At 36.7% G+C, this 19144-nt stretch overlaps 1 long non-coding RNA gene and 1 other non-coding gene across 3 annotated transcripts in view; one reads left to right on the top strand and one right to left on the bottom strand.

The window, feature by feature from the left end:
• Positions 1-13964: 13964 nt before the first annotated feature.
• Positions 13965-19144, bottom strand: part of LOC136797956 (uncharacterized) — a 52436-nt gene continuing 47256 nt past the window's right edge. Inside the window, exons 2-4 of one of the 2 annotated variants that reach the window (XR_010845325.1) lie at positions 15239-15371; positions 14548-14673; positions 13965-14196 (exon numbers count right to left, since the gene is read on the bottom strand). This is a non-coding gene — a long non-coding RNA (uncharacterized lncRNA). Of the gene's footprint in view, positions 14197-14245; positions 14353-14547; positions 14674-15238; positions 15372-19144 lie in introns of those variants that run through there. The other variant, XR_010845326.1, reaches the window with a different exon arrangement.
• Positions 16371-16443, top strand: Trnaa-ggc (transfer RNA alanine (anticodon GGC)). The gene has a single exon. It is a non-coding gene; the product is annotated as a tRNA-Ala (tRNA).

Genomic DNA, 19144 nt, shown 5'->3' on the forward strand with positions numbered 1-19144 from the left:
TTTTAAGGTCCTGCTCATACAGGTTGTAACCTGAACTATCGCATTTATACTGAGCAAATGAAGATACCAGTGGTTTTTCACAATTTAAAAACGTATGATACGCATTTAATAATGTCGGCTGTAAAATAAAGACATAGGAAAATAACTGTCATTCCAATGAGATAATGGAGTGACTTTGAAGCTGAAGAATTACCGTCACAAGATAAATTTTACTCCAATCTAACCGACTCAACTGTCTCAGACGACGATTATGCACGTATGCACAATTTTGTTCTATGCACATGCGAAATATACGTCATTGTCATGATTTCTATCTGTTGACTGATGTTCTCCTTTTGGCAGACGTCTTTGAAACGTTCAGATCAATATGTCTAAGATATTATGGTATTGATCCTGCTCAATGTTTCACAGCTCCTGGTTTGAGTTTCGAATCCGCTTTAAAGATGACTAAGGTAGAGTTGGAGTTAATGACGGACATTGACATGTATTTGTTCTGTGAAACCGCTATACCAGGAGGGATATCCACAGTTACACATCGATACGCAAAGTCAAATTTACCATTAAAGCCAAGGTATGATAAAACGCAGCCGACGAGACATTTAATGTATTGGGATGCCGACAATCTTTATGGATGGGCTATGTCTCAATAGCTACCCATTGGTATGGTTTAATTCGTTTGTTATTTTCAAAGTTGTTATTTTATGAATGCCAATGAACTTGAACTTGAATTTGAACGTCTTGCAGCTAAAATCATTGGTATCCCTTCTGTTAAAAAGACTGAATCTTTGATGGAGAAAGAACTTTGCACAATGGTGAAAAATTGTGTAAAGAAAGTGTACCAACACGATATTTTTGATAATTATTTTAAAGTTATAAAACATGATCGTGGTACAAGGAACAATAACAAATTATTACAATTACCTAGTATCAAACTGCAAGCATCGAGGCCAAGTTTTTACTTTGGTGCTGCAAAAATTGTCAATAGTTTAGGTATATCAAACAGAGAATTTTTAGGTTCAGATTAACTATTTTGCCCTGGCACTGTGTAGTCTGATCAAATTTTTTTTCTAACTCCATTACTATTTTTCCGTAGTCTTCGAAGTTAATTACTATTTGATTTACTTCTGGTGTATGCATTTAGCCCAACGTTTAATTTTCTCTTTCCATTTTTTCCAGTGCCTTTTAGATTTTTTCAATATTTTAGCTCATTTATTAATTATATTTTTTGATTTAGGTTTTTATATTTTATCAGGACTGCAACGGAAAACAGTTTTATTGTATACATTTATGTAAATATTGTACATTTTTAGAACTGAAAAGTAATTATCTTGAATAAATATTCGTTAATAATAATAATAATAATAATAATAATAATTATAATATTATTTTTTGAAATTTGATTCTTGTTTTCTAAAGGTGATTTTACATGGATGACAGCTGATGAAATCTCTGCTCTCAACGTTGATGACGCTAAGGATGATGATGACATTGGTTACATTTTGGAAGTTGATCTAGGTATGTTGACATGATAGATGTATTGCAATAATTTCATGATATCTAATGTTATTATTATTATTGTTGTTGTTGATAATATATTTTTTTTCATTATAGAATACCCTCAAGAATTACGCGACTCGCATTCTGATTACCCTTTGACACCGGAAAGAATGATTGTTCAACCTGAGGAGTCAGCACAATTGAAGATTGCTGAAGCCTTGCGAGGAGACAGCTACACCCCATTATCATCTACGACCAAACCCATACCTAATCTGAAACCATACGAGTCTGAGGAGAACCATAAGTCGAACATCATCGGCTCCTTGATTTGGGATGCAAACCTGCTAGAGTCAAGGGTCATGATGTACGAAGAACTCCTCCTCCTCCCCTCCTTGCCCAGATGTGCGACACTACCGAGTATGAGGTGCGGCGAGTATTGCTCAGGATCTGAACGGATTGCCTTGACATGGCGGTAGTCACCGCCCGGGTCCTGACCGATAGGTTAGACACCAGATTGTTTAGTGAAGTCCGCCTGCGAAGGCGGCAGAGTGCTTCAGATGCTCTTAGTTTAGATGGAAGGTTAGTTCGCCATATCCGTAGGTATTTGGAACATGGGATCCCTCAGGCGAGAAGACGTCCCAATCCGATGAATATGGTTGAATAAGAGGTCCAGGTACTATACCTGAAATTGAACGTATGTTTTCGAGTTTTTATTTTTAGAATTAACAAAAGAAATCAAGAAAAAATAAAACAAAAATGACAGGTAAGTATATTTAAAATAAGAGAAGTTATTCGTCTTTACGCAGTCTTAGCCACGAAAAAGAATTATTTTTTATTATTAGTTGTTTTTTATCACTTTAAGGTTTTTTTTATATATTTTAAGTAGGTACAGGCACGTACACAAGCCATGCCACAACGAAAAGACACGTCAATGTGAAAATTACGAGGGCAGTTGAGTAGGAACGAATTGATGTGTAAAAAATAAATACTTTACCGTGTAGAGAGGCCGCCCCCCAGCTGTACTAATAGTATAAGCAGTAGGTATAATATAAAAAGTGACTGGTTTTTTCCTGACCTTAATAAAATTTCCTAATTTCCTGTTGAATAATGCAATATTTATTTTGAAAGTTGAGTAATAATTAATAAACATCCTTGCCTTTTCTGGACTATATCTATCATGGAGCTTACTATATATTTAACTAACATTGACCCAAGGGCCCATTCTTGCTACATTAGATTAAAAATTCAGCAAACGTAGCAAACGACCCAGAAAAAACACTGGCAAATTTATTTGGAAACATACAAAATACGATTTGGCACGCTCAAGAAGTTGCTACTGCCTGGATGTCATATAGAACTGGCAAGGAACAAGCAAGCTGCAAGACTTTACTCAATGCAGTCATCAACCAGGCTAGAAGGTCCATATCACAATCTCTCCGAATCGGATTATCTGAATCTAAAGAAGATTCAAGACAAAGAACCCGCGGTGACCCTGAAGAAGATTTACGATGGAATCATGTCTGGGGATATCACGAAAGTAACCGATATCGCAAGTCAGAGCCTTGGAGCGTGCCTGAGGCATGGACGGGGATTGAATTCGTTAATGGAGCAGCGACAGTTACCGAGAAAATGGAAGTCGATCGTCGTATATGTGTGGGGTCAAACGGGAGTGGGGAAGTCGCGGCTATGTCAATCTCTGGCTCTGACTCTAACCTCTAAAGATACTGAACCTTATTATAAGAGTGATGGTAAATGGTGGGATAAGTATGGTCAAGAGAAATGTGTGATTTAGGATGATTTTCGTTCAAATTCGTACGATTATTCGCAATTGTTAAAGCTTCTTGATAGGTATCCCTTTATGATCGAGTACAAAGGTGGAATTGCCGAGTTCAATAGTGAATTTATATTTATACGTCTAATATTAAACCGGAGAGTGTTTTGGAAAAGTTGTGTCCGAAACCTTTCTTAAGGCATTTAGATTTTGTAATTAATTTGTTAAGTTTTGATGGCTTAAACGTCGTTATGACGTTTTATTAAGGTCCATGTCACGCTTATTCCTTAATTACTCATGATGTAATTACTTAGATTCATTTTTTCAAAAGCAGTTTGTTCTTAAACGCGTGTCAAAGAAGCGAAAACATAAGGTTTTATCTTCAAATTCTGAAATTGATTTTTCACAAAAATTGTCCAGAGCCCTTAAAGCTAATAGAGTTCGACTGCCTATTTTACAAAATGAATCATTCATCATCATGTGTAGACGATTTATAGTCAACGTCATCTGTTGACGCCCAATCGCCGACGATTTCTTCTGTAGAGCATTTTGGTTTATAATTTGAAGATATTTAATGATCGTTAAAGTAATGATCGTTGTAGGATGTCACGAATATTTGTGGCATGTACTAAAAGACGGATCGACGGATCGACGGATCGACGGATCAACGGATTACTAAAACACGGATCGTCGTATTTCGGATTACTAAAACACGGATCGTCGTATTTCGGATTACTAAAACACGGATCGTCGTATTTCGGATTACTAAAACACGGATCGTCATATTTCGGGTTACTAAAACACGAATCGTCCTCGTGTGAAGGAATTCTTCGTGTGCTAGCTTCCTCCTTCTTCTTCTTAAAATTCTTGAAAATAGTTGCAGTGACTGGTAGTGTGAAATTGTTGATTGTTGAAGAAAATATGTAAGGCATACACTAACTATCACAGACTATTTTCATCGTTTGCGATCGTCGTATTAAAAAAAAAAAGCTTGTCATACATCATAACATAAATCGGCTGCACCAAAACAAGATGAACCAATAAACCTCTGATGAAACTCTTGGCATCAAATCTCAAATAACATCGATAATTAAAAGAAAGCATTTGAAGTGGTTTCAGACCACAAACCCAAACAGAATCCTCCACTTCACCCTAGTAGATACTTTATGACTACTCCCTTTTATATTTATTGGCTGAAATTTAAGTTGAGCAGGAACGAATTGATGTGTAAAAAATAAATACTTTACCGTGTAGAGAGGCCGGCCCCCAGCTGTACTAATAGTATAAGCAGTAGGTATAATATAAAAAATGACTGGTTTTTTCCTGACCTTAACCCTATTCGGACTAGGGGGGGGGGGCTCTTTCTGTTCGGAGGTCAAACTATTGGTAATAGTTCCTGAAATAATAGCATTTCTGACAGTAAGGTGTCACAAAAATTGACACTTTTCTAATACAAATTTATTTTTGATGTCAAATATATCATTTAAACCGTAATTTATTGAATATTTAGGATAAAATAAGCATTTTAAACTCAGACAACTTTTTACTAAAGCCTTTGTTAGAATACAATAGCTATTTATAAGAACAAAGGAAATTTTCAGTTTTTGCTCACTTTGGGTATGATGAGTGACATCATCGAAAAAATTTTTTGTCAAAAGTTACCTTACGTGACAAGGATCTTGTGTGCCAAATTTCATCCAAAAAGACCTACTAGATCAAAAGTTAAGGGGTGGTACAGGAAAAGCCCCCCCCCCTAGCTCTGAACCGCCCCTAAAAGATTGAATAGGGTTAATAAAATTTCCTAATTTCCTGTTGAACAATGCAATATTTATTTTGAAAGTTGAGTAATAATTAATAAACATCCTTGCCTTTTCTGGACTATATCTATCATGGAGCTTTCTATATATTTAACTAACATTGACCCAAGGGCCCATTCTTGCTACATTAGATTAAAAATTCAGCATACGTAGCAAACGATGAAAATAGTTAGTGTATGCCTTACATATTTTCTTAAACAATCAACAATTTCACACTTCCAGTCACTGCAACTATTTTCAAAAGTTTTAAGAAGAAGAAGGAGGAAGCTAGCACACGAGGAATTCCTTCAAACGAGGACGATCCGTGTTTTAGTAGTCTGGAATACGACGATCCGTGTTTTATTAATCCGAAATACGACGATCCGTGTTTTAGTAATCCGAAATACGATGATACGTGTTTTAGTAATCCGTCGATCCGTTGATCCGTCAATCCGTCGATCCGTCTTTTAGAATATGCCATTATGTGTAGTTGATACAAAGGTAGCCGTGTGCACTCATAATGACTTAATTTTTTACATTTTTTGCATGTTAAGCGATCCAGGTCTTCGCCATTGGTACATCTTGACGGCGTGCAAGCTTGAGGTGGCGAGGCTGCTTCAAAAGGCTGATCTTTATCCATTTTGATGTTATTTTTATGAATTTAGATGTAATGTGATAATGCTAAAGAAGGTTTTTTTTTAATTGTTAGTTTTGATTGCTGAATTGTTTGACTTAATTAAAACATTTTTTTGATTATCAGTTTAATTTTTATTTAGTTTATTATAATTTGAAAGACGTTAGATAGAAAGGCACGATACAAGAATTGACAAGTAATGAACGAAAAGTCCTGAGAAAGTCCTGAGATGACTTAAAAACTCACTCTGAGGGCTTCCTTAAGCAAGGTCAGTACCTTCAAAGCTCTCCTGGTCAGGGTACGACCGAAGATTCAATTGTCAAAAATATTACATAATCTATACAGCATGTGTGCATGTTTGTTAAACTTAAAGTACAGCAGCAAGAAAAAAAAATTCAAAATAACTTTAAGAAAGAAAGAGATTGGAGTCCAATCTCATTTAACCACGGAGTGATGTCATGATGAAAGCTGAAGTTTAAACATTTATGAAATACGTTGTCATAGCAACAAATCATGATATGAGGTGATCAGGTTTATAAAATCAAAATCGGAACAGGTCTTTACGAATACCCATTCATGATTAGACAATTGAAATTTCATCTATCGATTTAAATTGTTCAATCAGCTGGAGCAAGGATCAAAGTGATCACAAAAGAAATTTAGAAGATATTTCAAATGGCAACCATTCTTGACGGATATATATCATGAGTTAGTAAACTCAACTTATTTTAAACTTGAGAACTTTGCACCGTTATTGATTGAATGATTTAATTTATTTACCGGGTGCACCAAACAAAAGTATACAACTTTGTCGAGATATTGTGAGCTTCAGAATTCAAAAGCTTCAAAAAAAAAACTTTTTGTGCAATCTTTTTTTATCGCATAGAGGATGCTCTAACTTGAATTTTGAGCTATCATACATTAGGTTTGAAAAGGTAATTCGAAAATTATTTCAAAAGAACTGACTTTTTTTAATGTCGAAAATAAAAAAAATCATCATAAACAGCGAGCAAACTTTTCTCCTGACACTTACCTTCTTTACACATAAAAATACCAAAAGATGCAGCTCTGTTCATTAAAACTCGTTACGGAATTTAAGAATATGGTAAAACAAGCTATTCCCATGTGGGATAACATTTTTGAAATCTCCAAGAGAGGTTTTGATGTTATGTGTGTGTGCTATGTGAGAAATTTCTTGAAAAAATAGATCATTATTCCTCGACTAGTTTCTCAAAGAATTTGGGTTTGCATTTAGTTTGCTTGTGCTGGAAATGTTTATGAGGTGCAAATAAGATGGACAAACTGTTGGCAAAATATAAGATGAGAGAAAAAAAAAACAAAAAAACAATGAAATTATGTTTTTGTCTTTTTTGTCTTTTTTGTCTTATTTATAGCGTGATTGCTGTTTTTAATGATTTTTGAAAATTTCGAGATTGAAAAAAAGTCAGTATTTTGGAAATAAGTTATTCGAACTACTTTTTCGAATGTAATGTATAATAGCTCAAAATTCAAGTTAGAGAATCCTCTATACAATAAAAAAAGAATGAACAAAAAAATGAAGTACTTAAGCTCACAATATCTCGACAAACTTGTATACTTTTTTTTGGTGCACCCGGTATAAAGTTGGATATGAAATCAACTTATTCAAAACTTGAGAAATTTGTACTGTTTTTGATTGAAGTAATTAATATTTATGAAGTTTTATGACTTGATAAAGACAACCGTCGAAACGTCGTACACTACTGTGTTTTTTATGTTCATTTATGAAGTTTTATGGATATAGAATCGACGTTTAATTTATTGATGTAACAGTAGAAAGTGACTTAACATATCGTAGTAGTAAAAAGGATATCAGTTGTTTGGGGTCCAAACGATTTGGGCCCACGGCTGTTGTCATGAGGAATCTATATATAGAAAAATACGTAGTTGAATGTGAAGAAGAAAAATTAATTATGGATGAGATCAGTATATTTCAACGAGATTGAAAACTCGAGGGATTCTCAACTAGCGCTCGGCCGACTAAGACCTGCGACGAAGGTCACCCAGAGTGACTTGGAGAATCAAGAATCGCGGGGACATAGACTTCTGCTGACCCTGTCCTAGAGACCAGGTCTGCCTGAGCCTACTTCCGCGCTCGATCGCAATTTCCCACCGTTTGGTGATACGCGAACCATGGTCACATGCCTGTGTAGCAGATGCCCGTGTAGAGGATGCCTGTGGATGGACCACGGAAGCCCAGAGGATGCCTTTGTAGAAGATACCCGTAATCATATGTCGGAAGGTGATCACTAGAAACCAAGTCGCTATCTCGATATATCGACAACATCTGGACGCAGACTTACGTATTTAAAGAAGTATTAATTCAACGTAAGCTGAATGTTATTTATCTTAATGGAACTATTTATGTGAAACATGTATTGAAGAAAAACTAATGTCTACTTTGCTATACTGTCACTCTGAATACCACTGTACATTCTATTGTCATGGTGGATTTATGATCTACCATTTTATAACTATTGCTATAGTAACCAACATTATAGCAATCTTATTCGGCATTTAATTATATGATGCTTAGTGAATGAATTTGAAAACACTTCTATGTTTGGGCTGGCAGAGTGGAGAGCTTGAAAAGCTTAACGATCGTATCGAGGAAGAATGTAGACGTATTGGTTTTGTACGGGAACGAGGAACGTTGCCCATGAGTCGATTGAGAGATGGCCTTTGTATGAGCTGCGAGGAAGCTACAGGCATCTCTCTCGACATTCTAAGTCGATCGGTCGTTCAATGATCTCGAAGGCAGAAACATTGTATTTGAGTACATTTTCAATCGCTAATTGATATGTTTTAATTACTGAAGAAGTCAACAACGGATTTGTCGCTAACTACATCTAGTGTCAGTTTATGCTTTGTGCCCTGAATTCTACAATGCCCAAAAGGCTCTCCCCTTCTTCCAGCGCTGGGTTCCAGATTCGATCCCGAATACAAATTCATTGTTATTCAAGAGACAATCCCCGTTCTCCCCGTGATGAAGAAGCGACATCTGGGGGCTCAACCAGTGGACTGCCTAATGGTGATGGGCACTAATGGAGTGGCACAACAAAAACAAAACAAAAAAATCGCAAAAATTCAAAAACTTATAAAAATTTAAGACTGAGAATCGTGAATAACAGCTACCATGAAATCGACTAATTGTGAATTTTTTCAACAGAACGAAGAGATTATTGTTCAATTTGTTTGGTTGGAACAAAGACTATGTGTATTGTTGAACCTGTTTGTTCTCTACTTGGTTGTTTGAAGAAATGCTGCTAACTCTTCTACATGGCCATGTGTATTTTGGATTGTCACCCTGACACTTTCGACATTTGATCGGTAGTTACTGGACTCCACGCCTATCCAAGCTTGGACTTAGCAAATCGCTTACACTCAGGCTCTGATAGATCAGGTAGTCACTCAACTCTGATTTCGCAAATCAAAACAGATATCGAACAAATTACGGCTAGAAACACCGACATGCCGAATTATTTGTCGAATTTCGGTCGAACACTTTCTGGATGGTTATCTTTTACACCGATTGTTGGATAGGGCGTGGCTTTCGGAGTCGCTATGGTTGAAGACAAGCGAAACGAGAAGTTCCCGAAAACCGAAAATTCTTGAGAGCAGCTGCTTATTCTTAGCTAAGCAATGAATGATATCCAAAACGAGCCAGCTGAATTAAAAACAAACTTCAAATGAATACGAATTCAACACTTACCTACCACTTTTCATCTCATTAAAACTTGATAGTTTAATTTTTTGAAGAAACATTACAAACCTGTTTATCCAATTGTTTTTCAACAAGATCAACTTGGTGTTCAATCAGCCTGTTGACATCTGTCGCTATTGAAATCTTAATGAAACACTTTCAGTGACTTGTTTATCAAATACTTTGGACATGTCGGACATTCTGGACGAGATACTTGAAGGACAGAGACGTTTAAAGAGTGTCATTACAAGCAGAAGTTGTAAAGACCCTTTAAACCTGTTGAAACCCTACAAGATTCCGAAGAAAAAATAATACAGAAGCATCGTCGACAAGCCAAGACAAGAGAAAGCACAGCAGATCGAGCCAACCACCTCCCATCTCATCGCGAGGTCAGGTCGAAAAGAATTTGGCGAAGCTTCAGAGACTGCAGAAAAAGGAGGAGAGGCAGATCAAAAAACTAATAAAGCGTGTTAAGAAGCGACAGAGAAAGATCGCAGATTGTCACCGGCGAATCGCGAACATCAACGATCCGAAGTAAGGTGATTATATTCATACAATCCTTATAAATCGCTCAAGTGAGACCAAGGATCTATTGAATACATCGCGTCCTGGTCAGGTAGCACAGCCCTATCCATACAATCTTCTTAACTCACTTCTCGAGTCTTAGGCTCACCCGAGTGAGACCGAAGGTCTATTGGATACGCTGTGATCACTGATCACCTCCCAAGCGACCAAATCTTACAATCTTTAACCCTACCAACGAGAGCCTTCGAGCTCGATAGGATAGGATTGAAGATCTATAGATTTACCTTACAATCTCCCAGCTGTTCAACCGCCATTCGCCAGCTAGCGGATCGAACCAACAAAAAGGCTGTCTTCAACCACGGTTTATAGAACCACTTTAAAACCACGTGATTAAAAACAAACTGATCCACCGAATTGCTCCGGTACCACATCCCGTCCCTCTCCTGATGTCGACCTTACACGAAATCTTAACTAAACAATACTGGGAAATGAATAATTCACATCACAACTATTCCTTCAAAAGAATAACCGAAGAAACAAAAAATTACCTTTTCGAGAGATTTATCAACAACAATCACATCCCATTGATGTATCCTGGCGAACCACCAATTAATCACAACCTAAATGTCGAAAGCCTCAATGAGAAACAATGCCTGGCGCTTTAACAAGAAATACTAAACGTGAAACTCGATCGACTAATGTATCCCCGGCGAAGGGGATTAATCATGAAGCTGGTAAAGTTACAGTCAGACCTTGCCCTTCTCCAGAAGAAAAATGCAGAAAAATCAAAAGCACGCAACGTAAAGCCGTTAATCAACGCGAAGAAGCCAACAACGACGGAGCATGAGCAATCCTGGAAAACACTCATCGAGAGACTAACCAATCCTCCACTTCTCCAGTTCCCAGATTTTAAGAAGAACTTCATCCTTAACACAGACGCCTCAGAAATCGCAATTGGGTACGTTCTCAGTCAATCTATGAATGGTGACCACCCACATCCAGTCAAGTACGGAGGGAAAGTTCTAAAAAACGCTGAACTTCGATACACAGTAACAGAGAAGAAATTGCTGGCTTTGGTCTAATCGATTCGAGATTGCAACCAATTCCTCGAAGATAAGCCTTTTAAAGTATTTACCGACCACAAACCTCTTGCGTACGCACTGCAGTTCCGCGACAAGACCGGAAGAATCTCTCATTGGTCAGCCATGCTCCAAAAATACGTATTTACAATACATTACAGAAAGAGTTCAAAAAATAGTGCCGCGGACGCAATGACTAGACCACCAATCCAACAAGCTGAACAAGTCTATTCCGTGAACAGAAACCAAAGAAAAAAGAAAATAAAAAAAAAAGAAACCAAAAACTTTGAACGCTGCAGACGACCCACACATTACAACAAATCTACACCTTGGTAAATACAACCTTTAGTACCCTCGAAGGCTGGGGCGAAATTACAACCATGCCAAAAACTTTAACTCAGCTATCAAGACACACAACAGATGTTCATAACGAGCAGACATCCGATGCGGATCGCCCGTACCTAGGTAGTTTCCATTCGGAATTGAGGATCCGAATGGGAAAAGCGCTATCTAATCTGACCAAAAGCATCTACGTGATGGAATTGGCGATTCCCGAACAGTTGAACGATATCCTCCCCTTGGGAATGCTGAGGGTCTCGTGGTCGGACAAGCAATCAGTGGATGGGAGGATACGGAGACCAATGACGATGAAGTGCCGGGTGCAGATTTGGAACACTAACGAGAAAAATTAGACGATTAACGGATTAACGAAACACATGGGACAACTTTTTGTATATAAACTTTTGGTAACTTATTGATAACGCATTGATAAAGACATTAATGGTGAAATTTGAGTTTTATTTATATTCTTCCGATGGAAAATGCCATTTGGGGTCCAAATGTTTGGGGGCCCCGGCTGTTGTCATGGTGGAGAAACTAAAGAATAATCTAGAATCTAGAAAGAAGCTACAAAAATATGAATGTGTGTAAATTATTAAAGACTTTGATTTCAAAAGAACATTTTCGTTTTACAAAAAAGAACACTCGCCCACCGGACTCCGAAGGAGCCGGTCGACCGTGTCAAAATGATTTATTGGCCAACGAGCGGTACGGCCCAGAAAGAGAAATTATGTATTAGATTTATTGGCATTGCTGAGTTAAACCCAGAGAAGGAAAAGACTGCGGAGTTGGGGATCTCCGCAGAGTGAAATAAAACCCAAGTCGTAATAATCTGCAGTGAACGACGCATCCAGAGGTGGATATTTTACAGACACTTTTGTTATATTTATTTGGTATTTGTAATTTTTGGTATTGTGTTTAAATAATGAGTATTACTATGAACTAAATTCGTGTCCACTTTTTGAGCCTTGATCCAGGAACTCCATCTCCTGCCTTCTAGCGGTAGTTAGGCCGGTATCTGGAACAACTATTAAGGGCTCTGACCATAGTGAATTTTTCATAATTGCCGTGTTTAAAATGTGTTTTCTGACTGATGTAACCAACAAAACTATGGTATGTTATACATTTTCTGTTAGACAAACTATTCCTGAATCTGAAAATTCAAAAATTGCATTGAAAAAAATTGATAAAAATGAAAATGAAGACCTTTTGCGAGGAAGAGTATTTCAACTTTGAAGAGCTTAGTTCGGCGAAGAAAAAACATTTTGAAAATTTTTTCGCAGTAGATGATGTATCTTTTACCGAACAATAAAAATCTTTGCGGAAAATTTTTGTAAATGCTTCTTTGTCTCGAAATCTTCAAAATAGTGGTTTTTCATCAATTTTTCATCTGGATTATGCTTAAAAAAACAGTCATAACTTTTGACACATCTTTTTAGAAAAATTTTCCGCAAAATTTGAAATAGTTCAATTCTTTGCGGACAGTGTAAAGAAATTTTGAAACAAAAAGTTAATTACCCATTAAAACTAAGCACTTTTTGTAAAATTCATAACGTCATTTTTGCAATTAAATTCTTAATTGCTCTTAAGGGATTCGATTAAAAAGCAATTTATAAAGGCAATTTTTTGTTAAAAGTGTTAAGGAACCTGAAATATAACTTTTATGTTCAAATACCAAAATCAATTTTTGGACTATGGTCAGAGCCCTTAAATATAAATTTTGTTGTTAGCGGTTCCTGACCTGCGCAAACCGGGACCACGACCCTATTCCTCCCCTTCATCTAGCGGTGGGTCATAGCTCAAACGCCTAAGGTATAAAAATAAATATCGCTTGGCGTGCTAGGAGAGCGCGACAGTACCCAATTTGGCGGTTCCGTGACACATTGAGAGTTCTGCTGGTGCCACTGTAGTCTCAGCTGTAGATTCGTCAATGTATTGATCCAAAGAGATAGAAAATAGAGGAGGTTGCACGTTTTATACTATGTTAGTTATGATCGTGAGTAATTGACGAGGGAAGAGAAAAAGAGGGAAAAGTTTACGGAACCGACTAAATTAAAACAATCGGTTTTTCATTCAAAAAGATACTATCAACGCCGTAAAAAGGTGTTTGAAAACGAAAGTAGAACGAGCAGAGAGACAAATAAAAAAATGGTAAAAAAACGGCTGCTGTTTTCCTTGACAGCTCGAGTCTTTTTGAAATTTATTCTTGGATATTAGCTCTCTTGAAATATACAGTTTACTTTCTCACGTTACAAAGAAAGGTTAACTTCAATGAGAGTCCATATAGCTGCAAATAAGGTAAGGTAAGTATAGGGAGAGATCTAGCACCAGTTGTCCATTTTAGCTTTTTATGAGCTAAAAAATGTATATTTTTCTTCAAAAATCATAATACATTAAATCATATAATGAACTATCATCAAAAGATAATATCTACTAACAAATTTATTGAGATCGTATGATTTTAGATCAGTTTGGACTGGTTTGGAGAGAAAAGAGAAGATATACAGATATAAGATGGTCAAAAACTTTGAGATTTACTATCATCAAAAGATAATATCTACTAACAAATTTATTGAGATCGTATGATTTTAGATCAGTTTGGACTGGTTTGGAGAGAAAAGAGAAGATATACAGATATAAGATGGTCAAAAACTTTGAGATTATAAACTTCAAATTTTTCATCTCATGTCACAGACTGTCACAAGTGTGAAGGTATTTCTTTATGTATGTGTATTTACTTTTTCTGCCTAATTGATTTTTGTTTGAAACTTCACAAAAAACATTTGGAAATCCAAATCAAATCCAGCTAAAATCTAAAAAAACAATTAAATAACAATACTTTAACAATAGAAAAAACCCTCAGAACGACCTGCCCATAAGTTGAGGTTGGCTGACTAAGACGACCACCCAAAATGTAAATCCAGGATATTCGACAAACAGCTCTTGCATCAATGAAGAGAATGTCTTGACTAAAGATGAAAAGTGAAAAAAGTCCGATTGAAAGAATAAAAGACGGAGGAAGTGTTGGTTTTCTATTTTGAAAAAAAAACCTCCAAAACAAAAACTCTAAAGGCCAGGAGCACTCGGAGAAACATTGATTGCTTAAAAATTAACATTGTACTATTTCATACAAAAAAAACTTTGAATGCAAAATTATTACAAACCTGTAGTTTGCAGCCGTTCAACAGTTTGAATAGCCAGGTACAGTCTCCTGTTTCTTTCCTCTTTTGCAAGCCAGGTGTGGAAAGTGCCTCTATTTTCCCACCTTTCAAAAATGTATCCGTCAGCCACTAAAATGATAAGAAGTTATAATTTGGTCACAACGAACAAGTGAACTGTCAACATTATCTCTTATCAAATAAAAAATGCTCCTTTAAAATCATTAGATTTCATTTCACATTGTATATATGGAGTAGAATTATCTGGATAATAGTAACACCAAGGGAAGGGTCCCTTGAAGGGAACTAGCAGCTGGTGGGAATAGCTACAAAAACTAATCCCATTGAAGAAATAGGATAAAAATGACCTCAAAACGTTTGCAACCTTTTGTTTTTATGTACTGTGGTCTAGAAAAATTATTCAAAGTTTCTATTTATATCAAGCTAGTCATCAAACTAAAATCAAACTAAGAACAAGCAGACTTGTAGCTATAGACTAAATATTTCAATGTCATGGACAACAAACTGAATACATCATATCATGGGATTTTTATTGTCATAAAAAAGCCATTTTATTTCAGACAGACCTAATTCTCAGACTTCACCTAGCAAAATATAAAATATAAAAAACGATAAACTGTTGTATAATTGTATGATTAGTAACATAAGCTAATTTTTGAGTTAATATGGAAGTTACCTGAGCTGCAAGTTTTAACCGTTCATCCTATTTAGTCTTTTTTTAATTTGATCATGTAAAACCCTTGGATTTCGGTATTCTCGAACTCCCAGAGTTGTACCACATGCATCCAACTGATCGAGTGTTTGTCCAGCTGAAAGGAAAGGAATTAGACCTTACAATTTCAATCACTTTTTTGAATTTCAATACCTGGTAGTGATAATACTATTTCAAACAAATCGTCATTAATAATATCTAAGTTATATATCCTCTGGAAATAATAGACAAACCATTGATTTACAAAGGTTTTTGGTGCTTCTATCTCCATGAGAGTTTTTAAAATTGTTTTGTACTCACAAATGAAATAGAGCTTTCTATCCAAAGCACATCAGATTTATACTGAAGAAATGGACTTTATCTTTCTTATTCTTTGAGTTTATAAAATGAACAGTTTGTACAATGCTCCATCAGATAGCAAACACCTGACCTTCAAACTCAATAATTACAACACTTCAACAGCTCCCAGACTACAGGAAAATGATGAGTTACATCACTTGAAGCAGATGCAGTAGGGAAAAAAACAAAAACAAAAAGTAAATCTAGTGTAGATACCTCGTAAGTAGTACAATAAAAGCTAAAACATGTGAGGCCGATTGTCATTTATTTCACCCAATAATAAAACTAGCCTGGGAATCCAAGCGTCAAACTTTTTCCACAGTCTAGTTTATGATATTTTTGCTGCTTGTTTAACGCTTGGCGCAGGTAACTCACCTGCAGGGAGATTTTTCCCTGCAATACAGTTTCGGCCTGATTGGCCAGCTTTCGGCGTATTACTTATCAGTACTTTCGCGCGCATTTTGATAATTTCGATGCGCGCGCATAATTTATGGAAAAAGCTGACTCTGCACAAAAAGGAAAACAAATGAAAATGTTGATGGACTAGTTGTCCGAAATCGGGGCTCCGTTGGGCTAATGCCTCTCCCCAATGTACATAGCTTAACAGTTCTCTCAAAGTTAGCGGGTTGGTTGGAGATTGGACACTAGCTGTGTCTCAGTTCGTGGCAATTCCATTGATTCGTAGAATTCAGGTACCGGATGGTGAACATTGAGCACGTCGCTCCCCTCGTCTACTACGAACTAGTGTAATAGCAACGAACCGATAGCGCAGTTGGGAGAGCAATCGCCCGGCAAGCGAGAGGTCGTGGGTTCAATCCCCACTCGATTCGTTACCTTTGAGAAAACTGGGAAGTACATTAGTGCAGGATCCGTTGATTCATTACCCATAAGTAATACGCACTTGATTTCACACAAATGAAAATGAAAACATAGATTCATTTCGAAACAAAATGACTGTTGGCTGAATGTCTAAATATATGTGGCTGATCTTTTGATGTGGTTTTTAGTAGTTTTGAAAGTCCTTAGAACTTGTGAAAGAGTTTTTATGGTAAGTTGATTATGTGTGTTTACATGGGTTTCCAAAGTTCAGAAAGTCTGTCAACACGGGTTCACGCACAGACTGTTTATAACATTCTGTATCAGACTAATCTACCTGCACCAAGCTCTATAATTTTAGAAGTTTGTGAGGTGAGGTATTTTTTGTTTTTTCTAAGATTATGAGCTTGGATTCCCAGGCTATAATAAAACCAATAACAAAATATAAAGTATAATGTACACTACGTTTGCTTTTACTAAGCCAAAGGGTAGGTTTTTTCGATGAAATTCAAATTCTTCTAAGACTAAGAAGAAGAAGACTTCTAAGACTTCCATTTCTTCCTTCAGTAATAAAAAAAGCTAATCAAGAAGCAAACTTTTCGAAATTCACCGCCAAATTTTGGCTGATTAACGTAAACAGAGTGAAAGACAACAGAAACCTGAACCTAGTCAGTCGAGTTGAGTCAGGTTGACTTGAGTACATGAAAAATGGGCTGAACTCAAAGAGCCAAGAGCCAGACCACAGTGAAAAGATTTCAGATATAAATACCTCAAGGCATCCTCTAACAAGGAAAATTATTCCCTATTTGAGAAAAATTGTCCATCTTTTCGATTTCGAGCGATTTCCATCAGTAGCTACTCAACAAGACAGGCCATCTTTCTTCGATGATAACTTCACTGTATCCTTGGTCAAAACGTAAACAAATCATTTGATTGGTTGAAATAAATAAATCCAAAAGCATTTCAGATGTTTTAATCAATGTAGTACTTGCCTTAGACGTTGTTTTAGTCATAACTCAAATAGACATAACAAAAATGATACCAGAAAAATCATCGCTTCGACTCGCCATGTTTGCTTCCTTCTCGATTGGCGGCATAACTCAGCTCGCATCAAAGGCGATTTTTCTTTGTTGCAAAACAAAGGAAATTGAATAGAAAACAAGAGTCGCCCGGCTGTAAAGCAGTTGCGTGCAACATTTCTCTATTTTCTATCTCTTTGATTGGTCAGATTTAATCGGCTGTGTGTGATGGGTAATTATACCATCTCGGTAATGATAAGGATAAACAACAAGAGCTTTGCCTAAACTTTTCAATTGATTATACAATCCATTCTTAACCCTGTAAGCCCACTCATCGGAATTGATTTTTTGAACTTTAGTGTAATATAAATCTACATCTTGTTTAACAGGGTCTAATAATTCGTACAATTTCCTTTCCATTCTAATATTACATTCATAATTTAAACTAAAGTTAGATTGTTTGTCAACCATGAACTGTTTGTTCCAAATGGGACAATTAATTGAAGAAGGTAATTGGGTGTATTTAATCGCTCTTTCAGTAGACGTAGAGTCCTTTTGGTGGATGAAATCATTTTTAATGTCATCAAATTGTACTCTTTGTAAGCAACAGTCTGAATACGAATTGGATTCAGCCATAAGTCTGACAGGTATAACTTATTGCCTATTGTTCTTTCTGATGTTGGCAAAATCTGTAATTGGTGGAATTTATATTGGCGTATCAATCAGGTACAGAGGACAACACGGAAACAACAACCAGAAGGTCAAATTTCGTATTTACAGCTCGTCAACGAATTACTGCTTCCGCTCCTAGCAAAAAGGATAGGAGTAACGGAAGCAGACGCGGCTGTGGCTGTGAATAAGCTGTGGTTTGAGAGGATCGAAGCAGTGGTTGGCCTCGGTCAAGTCTATGATGGATGATTGTCATCAACCCACTTTCGGCGCTATTTGGAGTCCGCTAGGGCTCCAATTATGCGTTCGGAAAGATAGTATGCAAAACCGTAATCCGTATCATTCTTTCGAGATAACAATCATGGTATGTTTTCCGTCAGAATCAACCAGTATGGTTTCCGTCAGAATTGTGGTACGAATGATGCTACCTTTGTGACAAAACGTTTTCAGCAAATCTCGAATGACCAAACAACATCCGGCTACTTACTCTTTGTCGATTTATCTGCTGCATTCGACCACATCGCCCGGTCGTGGCCCTGGAAATCGATACGTCTTCGATTGCCGCCAGAACTTGAAAATACAACCCTTATTGATATTCTGCAGAATTTATACTTCAAAACCACTATCAATATCGAAAGTAAATCCGTTCTTACCACATCCGATGTTCGTCAAAGTGGTACAGAATCGCCTCCTTTGTTTGACTTATACATCGACTTCGTCATGCGTATCTTTATCAATCATGCCAACGATGTATCCTTAGAATTCTTCAAATTGAAATACAGAATTGCCTCAACACGTATCAACCGAGTAAGAGCTGAACGTGTCCCTACTTCAGGAATATCACAACTTGATTGGGCAGGCTATGCCGACGATATCGTGTTATACCTTGTAACACTCACCTCTCTACAATCGTCTCTCTCCTTGATCGACTCTGTCTTTAAACGATTCCGATTGAAGGTTAACCCCACAAAGACAGAGACAATGACAACCAATCGAAAATACAGTTATGAGGATAACAGTTATCGAA

The sequence above is a fragment of the Clytia hemisphaerica genome, unplaced genomic scaffold (assembly GCF_902728285.1).
Source record: "Clytia hemisphaerica strain Z4C2 unplaced genomic scaffold, Clytia hemisphaerica genome assembly, whole genome shotgun sequence".
Lineage (NCBI taxonomy): Eukaryota > Metazoa > Cnidaria > Hydrozoa > Leptothecata > Clytiidae > Clytia > Clytia hemisphaerica.